We start from the raw sequence: 20,361 nt of genomic DNA on the forward strand, positions 1-20,361 counted from the left end.
TGGTTTACTTCCAAAAGTTTGTCAAGATACTTACACAGGGGTGTTATAGAAGCTTAGTTGTAAGTTAGAAAATCTGGAAACAGCTGAAGTACCATCCATTGAAGATTGTTAAAATAAATTGGAGAACATCAACATGATGAGGTACCACGTAGTCATCGAGGATTGCCGTTTTCCACATCTGTGTATTTTGAGTTAAATTATCTCCTCTCACCCAGGCCTGGTTTACACTATTTAGCCCCTTTCCCCCTCTCCAACTTCATCTCTGAACTCTTCCCACTGTCTACCCTCTGGCTACATTAGCCTTCTTTTTCTTCTTAGAATATGTCAATTACATTTCCACCATGAGATCTTTGTACTGGCATTTTTTCTTCCCACATCTCTCATCTCTCCAAGGCTCACTCTTTCTTGCTGTTAGGTTCTCAGTTGGAGCATCTCCTCCACAGAAAGTCCTATCTTAGTCACCTAATCTAGAGGTCTGCAAACTTTTCTGGTAAAAGGCCAGAGAGTGAAGAATTTAGGCTTTGCAGGCCCAGAGGCCATGTTTTCAATGCTTTGAGCAACTGTTCTCATGGAAAGCTAATGATCTCTTTACATTTAAAAATGGAAGAAGCATTTTTACCTCACAGGCCGTATAAAACAAGATGGCGGGCAGGATTTGGCTCAAACTGTAGTTTGCCTGATCTCTGATCTAATCTAAAGCAACTTCTCTGGTCATTCTTTTTTTTTTTTTTTTTTTTTAATTTTTTGTTTATTGCAGTAACATTGGTTTATAACATTGTAAAAATTTCAGGTGTACATCATTGTACTTCTATTTCTGCATAGATTACATCATGTTCACCACCAAAATACTAATTACAACCCATCACCACACACACGTACCAAATTATCCCTTTCACCCTCCTCCCTCCCCCCTTCCCCTCTGCTAACCACCAATCCAATCTCTGTCCCTATGTGTTTGTTTATTGTTGTTATTATCTACTACTTAATGAAGGAAATCATACTGTATTTGACCTTCCCCCTCTGACTTATTTCACTTTGCATTATACCCTCAATGTCCATCCATGTTGTCACAAATGGCTGGATTTCATCGTTTCTTGTGGCTGAGTAGTATTCCATTGTGTATATATACCACAGCTTCTTTATCCATTCGTCCCTTGATGGGCTTCTGCACAGCAAAGGAAACCATCAACAAAACGAAAAGACAACCTAACAATTGGGAGAAGATATTTGCAAATCATACATCTGATAAGGGCTTAATCTCCAAAATATATAAAGAACTCATGCATCTCAACAACAAAAAAACTAACAACCCAATTAAAAAATGGGCAAAAGACCTGAACAGACATTTCTCTGGTCATTCTTGATCACAATGCCCTGCTACATTTTTATCATAGCACCTATCGCTATGTACTATTTATTTGTTTTTTTGTTTATTGTTTGTTTTCCTGCAGTAGAGCAGGTGCATTGCCTATCTTGTTTACTGCTGTATGCCTAGTACCTATGAGAGTGGTTGGCACATAGCAGTTGTTCAACAAACATTTGTTGAATGAATGGTTAAATTTCAAGACAAACCTTATGCTCTTTGGGGGCAAGGGCCATGGGAGAATCATCTCGGCATGATTCACATAGCAGGGAGGTTATATTGAATTTTTGTTCAATGAATGAAAGAGCTCTTCAAATTAGCCTGTGTTAATACGATTTCATGTAAGCTCACTTCAAATAAATTGCTCTATTTTCAAAGGAAACAAGAGTAGAAACTTTGTCTTCATGAATTTAACATTTGTGTTCGTCTCTTTGCAGGTGACGTGGAAGTTCATGACATGAAATAATTTGCAATTTTGCTGTGAGATTAGTTTGAATCTTAGAGGCTGGTGAACAGGACTGAGTCTCAGAGAATAATGTGGCCAGAAGCCAGTGTGCAGCCCAGGATGTGTGCATTTGGAGGTGGGGTGGGTCTCAACTTAGGATCTTGGGTGTGTACGAAAAATTTTTTCTTCTGCCAGAAAATAGATAAATGACACCTAAAATGAAGACAACTTCTAGAATGATGAGGTAAGTGAAGGAGGCTAAAAAGGTATTAATTCTTAGCCAGGAAATAGACCTTTTGGATAAAGAGTGAAATGTTAAATTCATTGGTGACTAGAGTCTATGATATAAACAAGCTAGCCATATGTTCTTTGTGAAAATTAGAAAAAGCAAATTTTGTGAAGTGGATTCAGTAAGTATTTCAGCCAGGAACAAAGCTGATCATCAGGTGAAGTTGGATCATTTACATATAATTTCGCAGTTATATGAAACTAAATTGTATAGAGAAAATGATATATTATGATAGTCTTCATGAATTTGTGGATTTTCAAGGGTTCCAGGCACTCTCCCTCGTAAGTTAAAGAATCTATTGTTATTTAATGAGCTCATAGGGAGTTGGCATCTTCACAAACAAGAGACAGAGATTAACCTATAAAAAAGAATTTATTAGAGAGGATATTAACACTGGCAGAATTTAAACGTAGGGGACGCTCTATTATTGAAGGATACATTTCTCTGTTCTTTCCTCAAAACCCCCCTTCACATTTTGTTCTCATCGCTGTGTACTGCTGATCCTTTCCCCTCAATTCTCCTGCCAGCCATTTTCCCCTGGAAATGTTCTACCATTAACAAATGCCTTACTGTTTAATGTTCTCTCTGAAAGTTCAGAAAATGACACAGACAATGTCTAATTATTAGCTTGCACAGTATGACCAGTGTCAACATTGGTATATTTTGCATAATTTCATGGACAGAATCTGTTTTACTTAAATACCATCAAACTAATTTACTCTGGATCAATGGGCAAGCTGATGACAATTATAAGATGATTGTGTAGACAGAGCCTATTCTAGGTACAAATCTGTTTCATCTAAACGATCAAAAAGAAGCAGCATAATATTTGATATATTAACTGGTGTGTTTCATTCCTGGCATCCTTTTGTACCTCTTGCCTTTCCTCGATTCAGTTGGTGGTACACCAATGGTTAATAAATTAAAATATTATCCTGCCACATTTGGATCAGTTGGCTTTAAACTCAAAGACCAAGAGTACGATTCTTAACTTTGGTGTTTTTAAAGCTGAAAACCAAGCATAAAATCTTTTGATTTGGAAGAATATATAATTAGGTAGTTTTCCTTATTTCTGGAAATAGGTAAAGGTTGTCTGGACTAAGGGATGGAAAAGGATAGTTGGAGGGAATCAAGTGAACTGAAATATGTATCTCTGAGGATGGGCCATGACTCTACTCCAAGCCAAACTAAAAATCCCTGGATAGGAATGAAATAAGATGAAAGAACTTCAATAGTTTGGGGGACTCTGAAAACAGTGAAGAATATTACTTTGTGCTTCCTGGGTTTAGAACCCAAGAAAAAGCAGTGAGACCTCAGGTTGCCTGCCCTGTGGAGATTGTACTTAATCATCCATTCACGTTATTTGTCCACTCGGCGTGTATTTTCTGCCTACCTAGTGGAAGGCACTGTATTTAGCACTGGGAATAGCAATGTATAGAAATATGGCCTAGGAGCAAAACTGTAGTGCCTAATATTGTTCAACAAACTCTTTGCCCACCATCTGCCTGTCAAGCTGACGGCAACTCCATCCCTCCAGTGTTCAGACAAAACCTTGGCATTATTTTCAAGCCATTTTTCTCTTATATCCTGTAACCAATCCAACAAGAGATTCTGTTGGCTCTACCTTCAAAATATATCCAGAATCCAAACACTTCTCTCCACCTCCATGGCTACTGAAATAGCTCCTAACAGGTTGCCTTGCTCCAACCTTCCTCCTATAGTGTGTTCTCAACATAAACAACCAGAGAAAGCCCTTTACAATCTAAGTCAGAGAATGTCACTCCTCTGCTCAGAACTCTCCATGAATTCCCCATTTCACTCACAGTAAAAACCCAAGCCAATCTGCCCCTGCCATTGCCTTTCTGAATGCATCTCTTGCTTTTCTCACCCTTGCTTGCTCCACTCTGCCACACTGGCCTTCCTGCTGTTCCTTGAGCAGGCTCACTCCTGCCCTCAGGTCTTTGCACTTGCTGTTCCCTCTGCCTGGAATGCCCTTCTCCCAACTGTCCACGTGATGAGCTCTTCTTCACCTCTCTCAAGTCTTTGCTCAAATATCCCCTCCTCAGTGAGCTCTATTCAGACAAGCTTATTTAAAATTTCAAACCACCACCCCTAGCCTGCACTCCTAAATCCTATTTACCCCGCTCTACTTTATTCCATGGCACTTATCAACTTCTAACATACTATACAATTAGACTTATTTACTATGCTTATTATTTATCACTTATTTTCTTATCCCATAATACATATTTTGTGAAGCCAGGGATCTTTGTCAGTTTTGTTCACTGAAGTTTCCCGAGAGTCTAGAATAGGGCCTGAAATATAATAGTTGCTTAGAACTATTTGCTGGTGGAAATTGCTGAATGGATTGCTTTACAGTATAGTGTAGAAAATAGTGGAATGATTCCTCAAGCAGTAAAAGTAGCACAATTATAGTGGAAGGTCTTAGTCCCAAGGAGTTCTCTGACCCAGAGAGGCATGGAGGAGGGCTCAGAAATGGCTGAGAAAGAGTTCAACCTGAGACAGTGTGAGGTCAGAGGAAGGGGTGCCAGTTGCTGCGAACACTGGATGTGGATGGATGATTGGGGTGACTGAGTATAAGGCAGGGTAGACAATTGGCCACCAACAATCAGACAACTTACACCATGCCAACACTTTGTAATACTCCTATTATTTTTTTTTATTGTTTTTTTTGTTTTTGTTTTTGTTTTTGCAGGGAAAGATTCACCCTGAGCTAACATCTGTTGCCAATCTTCCTTTTTTTCTCCCTCCCCAAAGCCCCAGTGCATGGTTGTATATCCTAGTTGTAAGTCCTTCTAGTTCTTCTATGTGAGCCACTGCCACAGCATGGCAACTGACAGACGGGTGGTGTGGTTCCATGACCAGGAACCGAATCCAGGTCGCCGAAGTGGTGAGAGTGCTGAACTTTAACCACTAGGCCATCAGGGTTGGCTCTAGACTCCTATTATTTAGATGCAACTTTGAGTAAAGGCAGATTAGTTTTTTTTCTCCTGGCAGAATATGGGTTACAAATAAAAAGTAATATAACATATAGAAAACGTGACATGCTTTGTGCACTTGAGTATGGACTGAGACTTGTACCTTCTACCAAAACAACTTGGTCAACCTCTGTGATTCCTCAGCCAACTTGGATCTAGTCAACCGTGTGATAGCTGACACATGAAGTATGGTACTGAAAAATGAATATGTGAAGCAGAGAGGAAAAATGGCTGCCTCTTACCATTTTTCCTTTGTGCAAAAGTCAACTTTTCATGTCATGCACCGTCTTAAAATTCTTCTTATTCAGATTTTTAGATTGTGGTGTAATTTCTCAGAAGGTTGAGGGGATATTACTACGTGATATTTATTCCAATATCCTGCTATTGCTTGCTCCAATAGGCAAAATGTACTACCTCGCAGACAATTAAATGGGAAATTTGCTTCTATTTATGGGTTTAAAAATCATACTAAGTACCTACCATATATGAGACATTCTGTACAAATGAAGTGCATACAAGCTGAATTGCCAGCAGCCTCATGGATTTCTCCATCTGTGTTCCACTGGGACATCAAGAATAACATGTCCAAAATGGAACTCATCCGTAACCTTCAAATCCACTTCTCCTCTGTTCTTTAACTTGGCTAGTAACCTCTCTCCATCTAGTCATCCAAGCCAGAAACCCTGGAGTTCTTCTAGAACAGTGCTACTCAAAGTGTGGTCTGCAGGTGAGTGTTGGGCCACAGCTTACTATTGTGACAAGATAAGTACGGAAATCGAAAGTAAGCATCAGAAACTTTTATAGCAATTTGACATTTCTGCAACATCCAAGCACATGATCATTTTCTTTTGTTTTATTTTACAAAAGTATTGGTCCATGATGGTTGGAAATTCGAACCAAATTGGACTTCTCCAAGGTAGTGTGAGAAGCACTATTCTAGACAGCTTCTCTCCCTTCACCACCTATCTAAGAGGACGTGAATTCTGAAATACCCCCCCCAAATATATCTCCAGTCCATTCTCTTCTCTCCCTTAAGTTTAGGCTCTCCTTTCTTACCTGGCCTATGACAATGGCCAGGTAACTGCTTTCTTCCTCCGTAAGCCTCTCTACTTCTCCTCCAACCATACATTATATTGCCTCCAGAGCAATATTTTAAGATGCAAATATGCTAATATGCCTCCCTATTTAAAATCCAACATTGGTTCTCCACTAGCCACAGAATGAAGTACATGTTCCTTTGCTTTATTTTCAAGGTCTTCCACAATCTGGCCCTTTTCTACTTTCTATTTTAATTTTCTGTCACTCTCTGTTCTATAGTCTATACACCATCCATATCAAATTTATTTGGGTTACTAAACACACCTTACTTTTTTAGACCTCTGCAACTTCAACCATTCTGTTCCATGCAACTATAATAATGGTCTGTATTTGCTCCTTGGAAAAATCCTTCTTTTCTGTAACACTCCACTCAACAGAATCAAATAGGGATTGGGATAGCAGAAGTAGGGCAAAATTCATTGGCACATGTGGGTCAGAAGTAAGAGGGTTAGCTCATCAGGGTAGGATAAGAGAAGGTCCAAAGCTTGGCGTTAGGGTTTCTGAGCCAAACGGAAAAGCAGGCATGACTCTGGGCAAGTCCAGATCTGGGAGACAAGAGCCAAGTCAGGCGTAATCAAGAACAAGTTGTGCTGTTATTGAGGAGCAAACTCTAAGATCAAGAGAAATGTTACAAGATATTCCCCAGAAATGAAAGCTAGGGAATCAAATAGGATCCAGACAAAAGTACTGTCTGAAATCTCAAACAAGAGCAGGGCAAGTGCACACTCCACCTACACTGAGGTCTGCTAGAAGCCTTGTTGATGCTCCAGCTAGTTTTTGCTTCTACATGTCCCATATACAGACAGTCTCACTCTAGGATGCTTTATGTCAAGGAATCTGATATGTTCTGCTCAGATATCACCTTCTCTCATCTTCTTGCTACTGTTTGCTTATGTGTATATGCTTTTTACCAATGTGTATGCCTATACATTTATTGTCTTTTAACTCACTATATTGTAATTATTCATTTATTTATATATTTCCCACTCTTCTAGACTATGAGTTTTTGAAGGGCAAGATTGTACTTTATTTATTTTCGTATCCTCCTTGCCTAGCACAGTTTATTGGCATATAATTGGCATTTAAACAAATGTTGGTTGAATGAATTAAGTGAATCCACAAGTACTTATTTAGAACATTCAGGAAGTAGATTTTGAGCAACCTTTTTGTTTGTCCATTAGTATCCTTCATAATTCACTGTAAAATCTTGGACATTGTCACACCCAAGCAGTGATCATTTGAACTCAGGTTTCCAACTAGCACTTTCTAGGGGAAATATAATCTACAACTAGTACACAACACAATATCGACTTCTTCTGGGGAAAGAAGCCGAGGACTAGATTCATATGAGAAACTGAATTGTCCAGGTTATGAATGAATCTAGTCCAGAGGTCAGCAAGCTTTTTCTGAAAAAGTCCAGAGAGTAAATATTTTAGGGTTTGTGGGCCACACAATCTCTATTGTAACTACTCAACTCTGCATTTGTAGTGTGAAAGAAACTATAGACAATCATAAATGAAAGTGTGGTAGTGTTCTAATAAAACTTTACTTACAAAAATTGGCAGTGGGCCAAATTTGGCTTGTGGACTATAATTTGTCCACCCGGATCTAGTCAGTTCTCCCAATTGCCTGTTATCGGAAGGGATTGGAGTGGGAGAAAAGAATAGACCCTGATGGTTACTATATACCCTGAGCTAGTTACTTGAGATTAGTTATCTCATTTATTCCTCATAGAAGTCTGCAAAATATGTAGTATTATCTCATTTTATGGATGAGCAAAGTAAATTGTTCAAACTATCTAAGTGGCTTTATAAGATCACATAAGCAATAAGTGATGCACCCTTGATTTCAACCAGACTGAGGTGATCACAAAACTCATACTTCCTTCACTAAAATACACTGTCTCCTCTTTGCTGTCAGTTGACACTTTGTTGTGAGAGATGTAAATTGTGGTAAGTTTAAAGTTGTCTTTTGTCAGTCAGGAGAGGCATGGCTGTGTGGTGGTAATAACTCCAGTAATCTCAAGTATCTTAAGAGCCCATGTGGGCTGTGAAATACAGCACTGCTGTGAAAGGGTGTTTAGACTTAGGGCTGTGCAGGTATTTTTTTGTGATTCTGAGGAGTTTAGTCATTTTCCAGAAAAAGCAGAGAGAGTAGGCTGAGTGCAGACAGGGTATGGTTCTAGTTCATTCTACCTGCTCATCTCAGGTCAGCAAGGACCCTGTTTCGTATTGCCCTCACTCTGAGACCCAGACTGAGGGAGCCCCCAGCACTGGAATATCACAGGTACCTACAGCAGGGGAATCGGGATAAGGCAGATCATGCATACATTTTATAGGCTTCTTCCCAGCATTCACACATTGGTTTTACTCACTCTTCATTGGTTAAAGCAAATCAGATGGTTTCATCTGACTTCAAGCGGACACATAGTCTGCCATGTACCCAGGATGAATAAAACTATAAATATAAGTGAATAGCACTAATGACTACCAAAACTTTAGTAGGGAAATTAAGATTTTTGCTAAGTAGATTAAATGTCAAAAGTTTTCATATCTGAAATTATGTCAATGTGTGTGGGAGAAATTGGAGGTCCAAACGCCTTCAGAACATATTAATGTTAATATCACTTTAGGTATTAATTACAGAAACATTCTTTTCTGGCTCATTTACTCCACTGTATGTTTGGATAGTGAGTACCTTCTTCAAATATTTTAGCAATGGGAAATGCAGGCATTCTACGAAGTGCTGGATATTATTTAGTATCTTGTGGAATTGTCAAATCAAGGTTTAAAGAAAATTTAGTAATGTTAGAAGTAGCATTTATATGACAATAAATACTGTCAGTTCTTCTACATGGAAAGGCGGCATGGAAATAATATAGCCAATTTCGAAGCTAATGGTAATTAGGAAATTAAAGATGGGTAAACTTGGCTCTTTGGATGTGTTAGATACAAAGCCAAATTCTGTCCTCGGTGACCCCTGTATCATTTTCACCTCCAGAACTGGGTCCTTTGTTTCTATGGGTAAATGCACATTATGCTGTATCCCCCCAACCCCAGGGACAAGAGTAACTGCTAGAAAACTGGAGGGTAATTTGCAAGGGCTCCAATTTTCACTGGAGCCTTTTTCACTGGTTGCAACCCACCGAGGGCTGTTTACACGTCATGAGGCATGGCTGCACTCATCACCATGGCCTGGATGACTAAAGGCTTCCAACACTTCAGGGCTCACGCTGATCTTAACGCTGCTTCTCTCTGGTTTCCATTAACACTTAGGAGGGGATGAGTGGGGAGATTGAAAGCAGAAGAGCTTCCTGCCTCCATCCAGGAGCTCATAAGGAAAAGACTACATTCTGGGGTTCACGTTTCAGTATGATGGTATTGTGTACGCTGATTTCATATTCCCATCCCTTGAGCTTCTCTTTGTATGGGTCAGTAATGCTAAAGGGATCCAACATATTCAATGGGGGTGGAAGTCTGGGAAGATACCAAGTTTAGTCTAGCTACCTCTCTGTATTGTGGCACAATCTGCACTAGGGTGCATGTGAGCCGAGAACTGGCTGCTCAGAACTTGTGGAGTCTCTTTAGATCATTGGTACTTTTGACTAAAGAGTTGTCTAAATTAATTTTTTTAGGAAGGATAAATGTCTTCTAGTGAGTTTAAGAATCCTAGCAAGTGCATTAAGCTTACTGCCTTGGATTCATTCTTGGTCCTTGGGTAATTTCATTATCTTTTATTTTCTGTAAATGTAACAGGAAAAAGTCCATGGAAATCTGTCTTATTGCAACATTAGAAGGCCAAGTGAACAAATTTAGTAAATATTATGTTGTTTCTTGGCCAAAAAAATTATAATCCCATAAATCATAGCACCATAAGAAATGCCATGCTGGGCCAGACCAATGGTGCATCCAGCCAGCATCTTATTCTTGGCTGTGATTCTAACCAAGTTTTTTGAGGAGAGTGCAGGGTAGTACTCTTTTATTAAGCTAATCTCAAATGTGCCCCAAGTTTTTTTAACATATGGAGGTTTTATTACTATCTACTTTTTCTGAAATCATTTTATGGATTCATAAAAGTGGAAAAGCATTACCTAAATTCTCCTGAAATATTTTTTCATTTTACCATCATACATTATCACTCCACTATATAAATCAACAAGCAAGCCTATTTGACCTCTAATACTCTTGGAAAAGGAGAGAAGGGTGCATTGAGTTGGCAAGTGGGTGTTGTATTTTCTCTGGTTCTCTAGATTCATGCCTCTCCCTTCTCCCCCTGGTCTGTGTCCTGGGAGGTTGATCTTTGTGAACTACGTAAACCACTCTTGCTTGCCCTCTGACATCCATTAGGTTTCAGCCAGTGGGAGGCGCTGGCAGGAAATCAGAGTGTAGGAAGAGGGAAAGGTCAAGGTATTTATTCCCCTGGCTCCCTCTCTCCACTGTCTGAGGTTGGTAGAGGCTCTATTTCTCTATCAAAGACTACAGCTCCTACTGGACAGGCCTCCCTACAGCAACAGCTCTCACTGAGTTCCAGTAACTGCTCTCACGCCTTTCCCCTTCAGTCCTAGGCTCAGTTGCTCTCTGTTGCTTGTCCCTGGCTGATTTATTAGCCCTTCTTTGTTACTCTTAACTCTGCCTACTCTTTTGCAAACAATCACTTTAATAAGCTCTCTTCAGCTTCCCTTTTTGAATGAGCCATCTGTTCCCTGCTAGGCCCCTGACTGATACAGGGTGATTTGTACCTTTTTTCTGGGTGCTATGCTGCTTAGAGTGGATGCAGAGACACTCTGAGTGACTGTGATGGAGCTAGATGGGTCGGTCGTATATCCTAAGGACTGATTTTGTTGAGCTCCACGGAGAATTTGCTGGTGGGAATAATTGATGGGGGTTTTTCTTTTCTGTGCCTAGTAAGAAAAAGTATATTTAGTGCCTTCCTATATGCCAAAAAGGAAATTGAACTGAATACATCCTTGACAGTGTATTAGTTTCCTATTGCTGCTGCAACAATCTACAAAAAACTTAGGAGACTTAACACAAATTTATTATCTTACAGTTCTGGAAGTCAAAACTCCAAAATGAGTCTCACTGGGCTAAAATTAACCTGTCAGCATGGCTGCATTTCTTTGGGGGCTCTAGGGGAAGAGCCATTTCCCTGCCTTTCCAGCTTCTAGAGGTGCCCACATTCCTTGGTTCATGGCCCCCTTTCATCTTCAAAGCCAGCAATAGCAGGTTGAGTCTTTCAGACATAGCGTCACTCTAACTCTCCTGCCTCCCTCTTTCCTTGTAAGGACACTTGTGATTACACTGGGCTCACCTGGATAATCCAGGATGATCGCCCCAGCTCAGGGCCAGCTGATTAGCAGCTTTAATTCCACCTGCAACCTTAATTTGTCCTTGCCATGTAACATAACATATATACAGGTTCTGGGAACTAAGACCTTGATATCTTTGTGGGGGGCCATTATTCTGCCTACCAGATAGAGCTTGATGCCACAGAAGGGGATGTAACCCTATAAAACCATTATGCTTCTGTTACTATGCAAACACAGAGGCAGGGTGAAGGGTATTACCTAGGAGTTCAGGGACTTAGAGAGCATGGATTCTGAGAGCTGCTCTACTACCAACTGGTCATGAGACCTTGAAAAAGCAAGAATTATATCAGGCAAACGCTGAATTTTCTTCTGACTCTAACAGGGACTGTTTTGTTTAACCGGTAAGGGAAACACATTTTACTTCAAAAGAGGGCTAGAATTTCTGTTATTCACTTACGATTTCAGTGGAAAGATTCAAAACTTATGACCAATGTGTACCAATATCTTTCCAATGCTACCTGCAACACATTCAAGCCAAGAGTTATGGTGATATATTTATTGGACCAAAAGTAATGGTGACATTGACATGTGAGTTTTCCTGTAGAACCTACCTACTAACCTACATTGACTTTGCTGGAAACTTGGTCTTCATTTATTCAGTGAGATCTGAATTAATCTCTGAATTTATCTCTGCTTAAAACCAGATCTGAATTTATCTCTGCTTAAAACCAGATATGAATTTATCTCTGCTTAAAACCAGAACATGCCATTGAAATAGGAACTGGCTGGTTTGTACTCTGTAATAAGGATTATATAAGGATTTTCCTGAGGCTTAGGAATCAGTTCTCACCTCCAGCCTCCACAATAGGAACTAAAAAACAATGTGAAGGTGTGAAGATAATAAAACAGAAACAATCCTAGAACATCCTAAGAAGAAGTGAAAAGTATTTTCCAATTCGCTTAATACATCATATGTGGATTGGATGATGTGACATTAAGGCTGCTGGTACACAGAGGGCTGGGGCCCTTATTCAAAATACACTGAAATTCAGAGCCATATTTTCTGTGCTGAGATAGTTGCTGGAAGTTTGGAATACATATTTTTTTTCAAAAAATGATATCAGATCTATTTCCCCAACGGTTTATTTGTCTCTTCCAAAAACCATAGTAATAACCTTTTCTAACTATATAAAAACTGCATTCATGCCAAAAAATTGCAGCAACATATGCTAATTCAGTGCTGTAGTAACTTCATGACTTGATATTGCCTTAGAAATGAAGTCAGCCCTGAAACAGAGTTTGAATTTGACCCTCTGAGCAAATTCTAACAAGGAAGGTAAGTGGTGCTCCCTGTGTTCCTGAAGCCCAGGACTCCATCTCCTCACCAGGGATGGACAACATCCCTTCAAAGCATCTTGTTTTACTCAAGAGAAAGAAGAGGCCACAAAGAACATAGAAGATGCGAAGAGGCACACATCACACCTATAATATGAACGTATTCTGGTATTGGTACGCAGACATGTCATGACGGGTGACTAAATCCTATGGGATATGGAGGTAGCTGTATGACCCCAATGAAAGGACTCTGACTTTGCAGGTGTTATAGAGTTCCTTTCCCCGGATCTCGGAAAGCAGAATACATTCTCACCTTCAAGTATTCTTTGAATTAGGTCAGTCCAATCTGGACTTAAATATCAATCACTCAATAAATGTACATAGGACCCTGTGTGTTATATGATGTGGGAGTAATAGAGAAGAGAAAAGCATTGTCCCTGCGGCTGTCAAGGAGACAAGGAGATAAGACGAGAACATGAATAGATAATGAACAATACAAGGCAATACTTAATAAATGTCTGTTGAGACCAAAAGATCTTGTGTTTTTCTCTCTTATTTTGTGCCATTTATTAAAATACTATCCATCCTTTAAAGCCCATCCTCCAAGAAGCCTTCTTTGATCTTGTTGAGAAGTGGTCTTTCTCCTTTTGTAGCTTCATGACACTATTTGCTGCTTTTACGGAATTAAAATATTTATTTGTGTGTATATCTTAATTTCCCCACTCGATGGTAACACTTCCAGAGGGCAGGGAGTAATTTTAGGAATCCTGTTTCATCCCAGTGTCTATTTCATGCTTCACCTACAATAGAAGTCCAATAAGTATTTATCAAATGAAAAAGTGAATACATTAATTCTTGTTAAATGAACAAGTGACAGGTGTAATAAGAACTTAGAATATAAAGTGATGGCTTCTACTTGGGATGATGAGGGAAAGATTTGGGGAGGAAATAATATTTGATTCTCTTTTGAAACTGTCGTTTAGAGTCCTTGCTAATATGTCAAATTCATGGCATAGAAGAATACAAAGTTTACACGTCTCTGAAGATTTACACTATCCATATAGTACCATGTTCCCTCTCCACCAACACCCCCTCCTCCCACCCATCCACACACAAAGAGCAAGGATTTTTTTTTTAATTGAAGTATAGTTGACACAAAGAGCAAGGATTTCTAACTTACAGGGTTTAGCACAGTGCCTGGCACACAGAAGATGGTCAGTAAAAGTTGAATAAATGATTGAAATGCTTTGATGAAAAAAATTCATCTCAAATATATATTGCCAGTCAATAATTCTTCATCTTAGAAAGAACAAAATTAAGGTTTATTAAGATCACTCTTGTAGGGAATTTCACATATATTTTCTAATTTTAATCCTTGCAATACTGCTATGAGGCTGATATTATTCCCACCATTTTTATAGATGAAACCTTGAGGTCAGTGAGATCAAGTAACTTGCCCACATAGTAAATAAAGGAGTAGGGATTCAATCTAGGTCTTACTCCTCATGGTCTTTCCATGGCACAGATGTGGGTAAAGCAACTCTCCTTGCCTAGTTGGTTCATACTTTAAAACAGCACCATTGCTCTTATTTTTAACGTTGCCTACCATGAAGTAAAAATTTCTTAGGCATCACCTTAAGAGGCTATTGTGGCCTTTCTTTTGAAGGCACTTGGGTCTCCCGTCTCACCCAAACCCTCTGGGTTTAGAGAAGGTTCATAAAATCTTTCCATCTTTCCCCCTGCATTATTTCAAAACTTGTTTCACTTTTTCATTAATACATTCTCTGGTATTATATGTACAAATAAAATAAATTCGGAGCTTCTTGTGCATTCTGATTGGCCAGAACAGATGGAGTGATTTCTGAACTAGAATTGAAAATCAAAACACAAGTGCTTTTTAAAGAAGTGGAAGTTTAGAAAAAACTGTTCAGGGAAACTTAGCTTTGATTCTAAGTGGGGTGGGGTTGGTTTTCAAGCCTTGCTTGATGATGGAATATTGGGATCTCCACACTTGAGCTACTACAGATGCATCACACATATATATTGCCCTTGACAAAGAGGAGAGGATAGTTAGAGCCGAGCTGTAGAGTTTAGCGGGGTCATGTGGCTGTTATTATCATAGCCATGGTAGAAGTGACAGTTGCTTCTGCTTTTGCTTTTTAAGAGCCTATATGCAGAAGCCAAGCGATGAAAAGTCTCTTTGTTGAACAGGTTCTGGGAGGTCCTAGCAAAACAAATACTGAAGACTAATACATGCTAATTGTCAAGCGCTCACTATGAGCTAGACTCACTACACTATCTATCTCATGTAATCTTCAGGATAATCCTATGAAATCAGCATTGCAATTCCTGTTTTACAGAGAATAATGAGAGCATTTAGGGTCACAGAACTAGGATAGAGAGGAGCTGATTTAGGAACCAAATTTGTGACTCCAGAACCCTAATTCATTGCAACACCAATTCTGAACTCACTACCAGGAGTTTAGAATCATCAGAAGACAGGTTTACTGTGTCACATAGAGTAGAGAAGACAGAGTCTAGAATACATCTCTAAGTGAGAAGATCAGTGTTCTGTGATTTTGTGTAAAGCTTGGGGATACACTTTTTTTTTTTTTTACTTTACACCAAGACCAGACACAGGATGTCATACAATAGGAGGGTGTAATAATGTTGCAAGTCATGTGGAACGCATTGTGGCATAATAGCTTATATATAGGATTTGGATTCAGAAAGCCTTAGAGGTTGATTTCTTGGGTTTTTTTTCCTAGCTATGTTACCTTAACCAAATTTTTTACCCTGTCTACCTCTTTTTCTTCATCCAGGCAATGGGGATAATAGAATCAATCTTCATTATTTGTGGATTTGAGGATTCTTAAACGAATCATCAAATTCGTTTACTCACTAAAATGTATTTATTTTTTAAACTTTTTTCAATTTTTTAATTTTTTTAAAAAATTTTTATTTATTTATTTATTTCCCCCAAAGCCCCAGTAGATAGTTGTATGTCATAGTTGCACAGCCTTCTAATTGCTGTATGTGGGATGCGGCCTCAGCATGGCAGGAGAAACGGTGCGTCGGTGCGCGCCTGGGATCTGAACCCAGGCTGCCAGCAGCGGAACGCGCACTCTTAACTGCTAAGGCACGGGGCCGGCCCTGAAATGTATTTATTTTTAAATCATTTCTTGAGGTATGATTAATATATTAAAAGCTGTACATATTTAATGTATACATCTAAATGAGTTTGGGGATAACTATACACCTGTGAAATCATTACCACCACAAAGGCCATAAATATATCTATCACTTCCCAAGGTTTCCTCCTGCCCTCTCTATTACTAGTGTTGTTTTTTGTTTTCCGTAGGAACACTTAACATAAGATCTACCCTCTTAGCAATTTTAAGTAAACAGTACAGCATTATTAGCTATAGGTACTCTGTTGTATGGTAGATCTTCAGAACTTATCTTGTATAACTGAAACCTTCTACCCTTCAACCATCACCTCCCCACTTCCCCATTGCCCCAGCCCCTGGCAACCACCATTCTACTCTGTGCTTCTACGAGTGTATATTTTAGACTGCATATATAAGTGAAATCATACAGTATTTGTCTTTCTCTGTCTGACTTATTTCAGTTAGCATAATGCCCTCCATGTCCATCCATATTGTTACAAATGGCAGGATTTCCTTCTTTTTTAAGGCTGAATAATATTCTATTGTATGTGTACACCATAATTTCTTTATCCATTCATCTGTCGATGGACATTTACATTGTCTCCATATCTTGACTATTGTAATAATGCTGCAATGAAGATGGGAGTGCAGATATCTCTTTGAGATCTTGATTTCAATTCTTTTGGATATATACCCAGAGGTGAAATTACTGGATCGTGTAGTAGTTCTATTTTTAACTTTTTGAGGAAACTCCATACTATTTTCTATAATGGCTGTACCAATTTACATTTCTACCAACACTGTCCAAGAGTTCCCTTTTCTCCACATCCTTGCCAACACATATCTCTTGTCTTTTTGTTTTTGTTTTTAATAATGGCCATTTTAACAGGGGTAAGGTGATATCCCATTATGGTTTTGATTTGCATTTCCCTGATGATTACTGATATTGAGCACCTTTTCATATACTTGTTGGCTTTTGTGTCTTCTTTGGAGAAATGTTTATTCAGGTCCTTGTCCCATTTTTTAATTGGGTTATTTATTTTTTTTGCTTTTGTGTTGTATGAATTCCTTATATATTTTGGATATTAACCCCTTATCAAATATAGGGTTTGCAAATATTTTCTCCAAATCCGTAGATCATCTTTTCATTCTGTTGATGGTTTCCTTTGCTGTGCAGAAGGTTTTTAGTTTGGTATAGTCCCACTTGTTTATTTTTGCTATTGTTTCCTGTGCCCTTGGTGTCATATCCAAAAAAGTATTGCCAAGACCAATGTCAAGGAATTTGTTCCCTATGTTTTTTTCTAGGAGTTTTATGGTTTCAGGTCTTAAGTTCAAGTCTTTGATCCATTGAGTTGATTTTTGTGTATGGTGTAAGATAAGGGTCCAATTTCATTATTTTGCATGTGGATATCCAGTTTTCTCAGCACCATTTATTGATAAGACTGTCCTTTCCCCATTGTGCATTCTTGGCACTCTTGTCAAAAATTACTTCACCATATATGTGTAGGTTTATTTCTGGGCTTTCTATGCTGTTCTATCTGTCTATATGTCTGTTTATGTGGTAGTATCATACTGTTTTGATTACTACAGCTTTGTAATATAATTTGAAATCAGGAAGTGTGATGTCTTCAGTTTTGTTCTCCTTCTCAAGATTGCCTCAGGATTGTTTTTTTCTGTTTCTGTAAAAAATGCCATTGGAATTTTGATAGGGATTGCATTGAATCTGTAGATCACTTTGGGTAGTATGGATGTTTTAACACTATTAAGTCTTTTAATCCATGAACACTGGATATCTTTCCATATATTTCTGTCTGCTTTGATTTCTTTCACCAATGTTTTATAGTTTTCTGTATACAGATCTTTCCTCTCCTTGGCTAAATTTATGCCTAAATATTTTATTATTTTTGATACATATTACTCCAAAATCAATGCTTGCAAGATTTTGAGGTCACAGAGCTGCAAATAATGTGAGTTGCCCAATGTGCCCATTCTCTCCCTCTTGAGGTTGAACAAAGCAATACTCTACCTTCCTGTTTCAGCTCTTATACTGTAAATAAGTGTCTTTTTCACGGTCCCTTTAGTAACAACTTTTCCCACATTTTTGTGCTTTTTTGGGGTAATTTTGCTGTTTAAAATGGCCCCTAAGCATAATGCTGAAGTGCTGCCTAGTCTTCCTAAGTGCAAGAAGGCTGTGATGTACCTTACAAAGAAAACATGTGCGTTAGATAGGCTTTGTTCAAACATGTTGGCTGTGAGTTCAAATGTTAATGAATCAACAATACAGTACATCCAGCAAATGGTAGAGGAAATTTGCCTCTCTGTATGTAAGGCCATTCTGGAAAATATGAAGCTAATATCTATAATGTGTGATGAAGTTATGGAAAAGACGGAAATATGGATAAATCTGTGAATCCGTGAGATGAGTTTAAAAAAGCTTAGGCAAATATTTCTATTAATGGTCAGAGGATGCTCCCCCAATCATTAAAATTACTCTCTCAGATTATAGGATATTCTCATAAAGAATTTATAAGCCACTAGAGCAGGTGAATTTATTGGACTATTTATTCAACACCTGGCAGAGAAGTGTCTTTGGGGAATAAATTACAGGAGAGGTAGATTTTGGCAAATATCTGGATCACTGTCCCAGAGTGGACTGTATCAGTCATGGGGTGGTCATAGGGTGAAGAGATGTGCAGTTGCAGGAGTCCCAACACCCAGAAGGGGCAGGAAAGCATGAGAGCCTATTATGGGCTGAAGGGCACAGTTCAGGAGGTGAGCAGAGAACACATAGGTGGATAATAAGAGTCTAAAAGGACAAATTCACTTGCTTGCTTTATTTCACAAGTTTTCGCAGAGTCTGGTTGAGACTTACAAGAAATTATTTTGTTGACATGCTTTATATAATGAAAATTCAGTCCATTTGGCTCAAAATAACAGTCATGATTATTGAGAATTTGTGCTAAATGCTATTTGTGTTTCATCAAATTGCTTTTTAGTCATTAATTATACAATTACTCAAATTGAAAATGTGTCTCTTAGGAGAATGTTAAAAAAATAATCATAAAGAACATAATCCTCATTAAGAACTATTAGACCAAGTGTGACAAGCTTCATTTTGTCTTATAGAAAACAGAGATGTGATTTGCTATTTAGTCAAAATAAATGGGTTATGACACATTCCACCCTTTAAAATGTTCCAAGGCTGGTGGGATAAAAGAAGGAGATTTGCAGATGGTATGCTGAGCAAAGGCATCTAATGAACCTAGTGTTGCTACATAGCAACAGCATTAACATTTCATTTGTTGGAATGAATTATTTGAGTTTTTCACTTTTTCAAAGGGTTTATGCACTGATCTTTATGCAACAGTGTAACTAATGATTAAAAATAAACAAAGAGTTGAAAAATAGGACTTATTAACAAAGGTTACAAGACCTGAAATGATTAAATCTGGGAGAAGGCTGATGGAGTTATTTAGGTAGGATTTTTCAGTGCCTGAATGAGGATGGTCCAGAAGATAGTAACTAGCTACTCTTTTTCTCCATGGAATATATTAATAGATCTCAAGGGATGTCAACCTGAACTACAATAGGAGTTATTGGGGTGAGTTATGAGAAAGAACTTCCTGCCTCTCTTGGCAGGAAAGACTAAAATAATTTAGCAAAGAAGATGTACGTTCTCATTCCCCTAAGAGTTTTTCCTGTCCCTCCCCGCAAATTAGAGTCAATACTCTTTGGCCTGAGAGATATAGGAACAGTCTTGTCTGAAGATAGGAGACCAAATGATGTTTTGATGCCTCTGTTTTCAATAGGATTGGTTGTGGCAGTCAGAGCGGTACGCTTGATAAGCCTACTACTATTCCAAGATAGTATGGCTTTATTCTTTTTATAAGAAAGAACTCAAATTAGAGGTTGAAAATGTAAAAATAATGATTGCGTTAGCCCTGAGGAATTCTTAAAGTGTATCCATTTTCCTTGCCTCCTATAACTACAAGTTCATTATTAGCAAAAGCAGTTTTATTCATATTTCTTTGCTCGCTTCCTCCTCCTTTATCTCCCTCCTTTTCCCTCTCTCTCTTAATCTAACCCATGCAGAGCGGTTACTTGAGGGAATGGTTTTATGAATAAAGATCGTATCCTTTGCTTAAGAGCCTTGGTGTGCGATTATAGATTAAAGTTTTCATTTTGAAAGTCAGAGCAATATACAGCCATAAAAATAGCAGTAGCAGCGTTATTTTAATTACTGCATGTAGAAGCATAAGAAAGATTCAAGAAAAATACAGCACTGTAGCTTGTAGGCTTCAAGGGCTGCACTCTGACTAATTATCCTGGTGTTCATGCTGGGGCCAAATGGCCA

The sequence above is a fragment of the Ceratotherium simum genome, chromosome 32 (genome assembly GCF_057802395.1).
Source record: "Ceratotherium simum simum isolate JZ-2026a chromosome 32, ASM5780239v1, whole genome shotgun sequence".
In the NCBI taxonomy this organism is placed as follows: Eukaryota; Metazoa; Chordata; class Mammalia; order Perissodactyla; family Rhinocerotidae; genus Ceratotherium; species Ceratotherium simum.